The following is a 5,184-nucleotide window of genomic DNA, read 5'->3' on the forward strand; positions in this document are numbered from 1 at the left end:
ATATATTTATATATAAGGACTGAATTAACAGATTAAAAGAATGATCAATGCTTACATGAGAAAATGGTAAATAAATAAATAAATAAAGAAATAAAGAAATAAAGAAATAAATACAGAACATGTTACCTTTTACCTTTCAATTGGTTCCGTTATTAGATTGTGGCCATGCTGGGACACCACCTTCAAGAATTTTAGCCGAATGAATCGACCCCAGGACTTATTCTTTGTAAGCCTGGTACTTATTCTGTCAATCTTTTTGCCTGAACTGCTAGGTTACAGGGGCATAAACGCATCAACACTGGTTGTCAAGCAGTGGGGTGGGGGACAAATACAGATACGAAAGCACACACACATACATATATACAAACAATGGACTTCTTTTCAATTTCCATCTACGAAATCCACTCACAAAGCTTTGATTGGCTCCTTGCAATAGTAAAGGACACTTGTCCGAGGTGCCACACAGTGGGTCTGAACCCGGTGCCATGCAGTTGGAAAGCAAACTTCTTAGTTACACAGCTATGCCTGTGCTTGTTTGTTACAACCCTTGAGGTGAGTATTGCCCCCCACCACCCATCCTTTTCTTTGTTTCTGCTTCCTCCCCATCCCTGTGATAAGAAGGCCAGGATTTGAACTTAAAACAGACGAAGCCAGAATGAATGTTGCTAAGCAACCTGCCCAATGATAATTCTGGCAGTCCACTAACCTGTATAGGTTCTTTATTAACTGACCTGAAGGAGCGAAAGGAAAAGTTGATCTTAGCAAAACTTGAACTTGGAGTACAGTGATTTGGAGCATTGTCGTTCATCATTTAACATCCAGTCTCCATGCTGGCATGGGTTGGATGGTATGACACAGAGCTGGCTAGCAGGGAGTTGCCTGGAGTCAAACTGTCTGTTGTGGCATAGTTTCTATAGCTGGATGCCCTTCCTGATGCTAAAAAGCTGGGTGCTTTTACATATCACCGTAATTCAGTGGTTCTCAACCAGGGTCCATATGACCCTTGAGGATCCATATAATATGATTTTACTGTTAAGATTTATGTGCAATGAACTGGTTTGTGATTTGGCAACAAGCCCAACAGTTTTGTTGGGAGGGAATTAGTCAATCCCATCAAGCCCGGAGCTTAAATGGTACTTGACTTACATACCCTAAAAAGATAAAAGGAATAAAATTTAATATTCATAACCACTTTAATATGGCTGTTCACTTGAGTGGACTCTACTGCGATTTTTTTAACCCCAAGAGGATATCTCCTCTAGCTGGTTAACAATGCACAGCTGCATCCGATAAAATTACGAGCAGGGGACAAACCCCTACCATCTCCTAAAATGACTGTGAATATTACTTGTCAGTACAACTACTGCAAGGATCTCTTAGAGAGATTTTAGACGGAGAATTTTTGCTTGTTGCAAAATCAGCAACTGTGTGTTCACATGAAATACATATATCGAGTGCAGAAATGAGCTGCTATCATCTCTAGCAGACGAGGTGTCCAGTACTGAGGAATGGCAGAAATAGCCTGAAACCAGGACTGGTCTACTGGTCCTGTCGCTAGGAGATGGTAGGGGTTCGCTCCCTTGCTTGCAATTTTATTGGGTGCAGCTGTGCATCATTAACCAGTTACAGGAGATGTCCTCTTGGGGTTAAAAAATCGCAGTAGAGTCCGTTCGAATGGACAGCCATGTTAAAGTGGCTATGAATAGGACTTGTCAGTATAACTACTGCCTTGATCTCTTAAAGAAATTTTAGAATAAAATTTAATTTGGCCATATTATTCTACCAGTTTTATGTTCAAGATCACTAGATCCAGCCTTTCACACCAATCTTACAATGTTGTTCTAAAAACAACATTCTCATCATCGAAATATCAAAGGTGTGGGATAATGCATGGTTAATTTAAAACAATGCTAAAGGGTTAAATCACACACTATGGTCTTCTGATCTTTTTTTGACATTGGACAGTGCTTTAAGAAATTCACAAAGTTAGGACAGTCCTATCTGGAATGTCTTTGATCATAGTTCTGACCAATCATACATGACCTGGGGGTAAACAGCAACAAAAGCAACATCAGCAACAAATAGTCTTTGAACAATGTAATAAGTGTTCGTTATACTGTTTACAACTTTATACATCACTGCTGCTGCCACCAGCACCACCATCACTACCACACCAACACCATCACCATCACAGCTTTAGACATCATCAACAGCATCACAATTATCAAAGTTTACCAAAGAATTAATAAACCATTTGAAGCAATACTTTAGAATCTAAATATATGAAAGGAATTACACCTCGCTTTTACCATTCCAAATAAGGCATTTGCTGTTGATGTTGTAGTTACGCAGCTTAACCTCAGGTCAGCCCTGAGTTTAGCAGCAGATCAAAGTAGTATGCCAGAAAGAGATTTCCTCATAAAAAATGGCAGAATGATGGACTGAATGTTAAAAAGTATCTGATTTTAACTTCCTATGACGTAGCAATTAGTAAACAACTGTTTGATATTGATCTCAAACATTTGTACACTAATTAGTAGTGTGCAGTCAAGCTTTTGTCTGCCCAAAGCATTTTCATAAATTTGTCCTAAACACCCAGGCTTGTTTTTAGACTTTTAATTAACACTTATGCCATACATCCCGAGTTAATATAAAGCTTTCCTTTCGCAAAGTCCGAAGTTATTCTGGTGGTTGAAAAAATAGGATAAGTTTATCATATATGATTCATGGACAGCAAAAGAAATTTATCCACTCTGCTGGGTGGTTGGTGTTAGGAAGGGCATCCAGCCATAAAAGCCAAACAGAAGTCTGGTATAGGCACCTGCCTGGCCGGCTCCTGTCAAACCACCGAACATGTGATGCACAGGACAGGCAAAGGATTAAAGAGATGATGAGTATACTCAATTACACTCTGAACCCCAGAACATAACCAGTACTTTATTTTCATTAAGCTTCTTCTTCAGAGGATAAAATACAATGTCTACTCTGGTGGGACTTGAACTCACTCAGAGCATGCTGCCAACACTACTACCATCAACACCACTACTGCCATCACCACTACCATAAGCATCATATGCTCCCTTTTCCATGTTGGCATGGGTTGGGCGAGCCTAAGCCTTTACCAGTTTGATTCAGTTCTTATCTGGGGTTACTCTCCTCCTGGAGAGTTTGAGAAAAACAGCTCAATTGCACATTATCAGGGACTATGTCTCTTATATCACCATCATCATCATCACCATCATTTAACGTCTGCTCTCCATGCTGGTATGGGTTAGATGGTTTGACCGGAACTGATGAACCAGTGAGTTGCACCCAGTTTCCAGTCTGATTTGGCAAGGTTTCTTCAGCTGGATTCCCTTCTTAATGCCAACCACTCCAGGAGAGTAATGGGTGGTTTTATGTTCCACCAGTATGGGTGCCATTTATATGACACCAGCAGTGGACACGACTATGATTCAAGGGTGGCAGTTCTATTTTCTGACAGTTTCTATTGCTGGATCACATTAGCTATCATCAACCATCATACATAATAGACTAGGTTCATTATATTATGATAGTACCACCAATGATTTGAGCTCAGAGTACACCGATTCAGAACAAATACTGCATAACATTCAAAATGAAGCTCTATTAACTTTGCCTTATCTATGACTGTTATACAATAAACCATAGATATAAAAGCCACAACACAATAAAAATATAAAAGAAATAGTTTTTTTAATATTTTGTTTTTTAATGCCAAAGCAATAAAAGTTAAAAAATTTAAATATTCAAGCCGATGGTTAGTACTATTATCTGATATTTTAAAATGTCAAGGTTAGGACATCTTCAGGAAATCTATAACAATATTGCTAACCGATGACTCTATATTTTAAAAATGTTAACCTGCGGTGAGCTGGCAGAATTAGTAGTATGCTGGGCAAAATGCTTAGTAGCAATTCATCTGTCATCATGTTCTGAGTTCAAATGCTGCTGGGATAGACTTTGTTTGTCATTCTATCTGGGTTGATAAAATAAGTACCAGTTAAGTACTGAGGTTGTTGTAATCAAAATTTCAGCCCTTGTGCCAATAGTACAAAGGATTATTAAAAAACAAAATATTTAAAACATATATATAACACAACATGTAATGTAAACTATAACAAATAGTTCTTATCTTTTATCTTTTGCTTGATATTCAGTCATTAGACTGTGGCCATGCTGGGGCAACACCTTGAAGCATTTTAAATTGAATTAATCGACTCAGTACTTATTTTTTTCTTTTTCTTTAAGCATGGTATTTATTTTATTGGTCTCTATGCCAAACCACTAAGTTATGGGATGTAAACACACCAACAGAGGTTGGCAAACATTGATAGAGGACAAACATGGATGCACTAAGCGTTTTTCCCAGTGCAGCAATGATTCTGCTAGCTCACTGCATTAAAAGATTTTAGATTATTGAAAAAATAACTGTTTTCCCTCCTATCACGGAAAGGACATTCACTTTCACACAATGAAACTTCATCCACAAAATTCAGTCACAAGGCTTTGGTTGACCCAACACAAAAGTAGAAGACAACTTGCTCAAGGTGTCACACAGTGGAACTGAACCCAAAATCATGTGGTTGGGAAGCAAATGTCAACCAAAAAGCCATGGTTGCACCTATGAGTCAAACACAATCAAATATATTAATTCTAACCATTTAACATTTAAACCACTGACATCTGACCCCCAAATTCTGCCTGTTTTATGTTCAAACCAGTCAGATCCAGCCTCTCACACCTATCATACATCTAACAGTAACCACATCATTGAAATCTCAAAGCTTTGAGATAATGCATAATTAATTCAAAGCTGAATAATTTGAATGCTAAAGGGTTAAACACAGCTTAATGGATTGACAGAATCAGTCAAGTAACAGACAAAGTGCCTTAGTGTATTTCGTTATGTCTATCACACAGTCATTTGACTGCAGGTTATACTAACTTGTTATCTCTGCTAGGGTAGCAGACATAGAGCATACAGTACACTTCATACATAAAACTGGTTTGTGTTCATTTACCTGTCAGGCTGAGCGAGGCATTTTGAGAGTGGATTTGAAAGACAGAAACTAAAAGTAAGTAACCCATTGTGTGTGTGTGTGTGTGTGTGTGTGTGTGTGTGTGTGTGTACACAGGTGTGGGTGTGTGGTAAGTAGCTTG

General features: G+C 38.4%; 1 protein-coding gene across 12 annotated transcripts in view; it reads right to left on the minus strand.

Moving 5' to 3' along the window:
• LOC106877382 (RIMS-binding protein 2) overlaps positions 1-5,184 on the minus strand; it is an 888,511-nt gene that overhangs the window by 388,630 nt on the left and 494,697 nt on the right. The gene's annotated exons all lie outside the window — the stretch shown is intronic.

Source organism: Octopus bimaculoides, chromosome 25 (assembly GCF_001194135.2).
Source record: "Octopus bimaculoides isolate UCB-OBI-ISO-001 chromosome 25, ASM119413v2, whole genome shotgun sequence".
Lineage (NCBI taxonomy): Eukaryota > Metazoa > Mollusca > Cephalopoda > Octopoda > Octopodidae > Octopus > Octopus bimaculoides.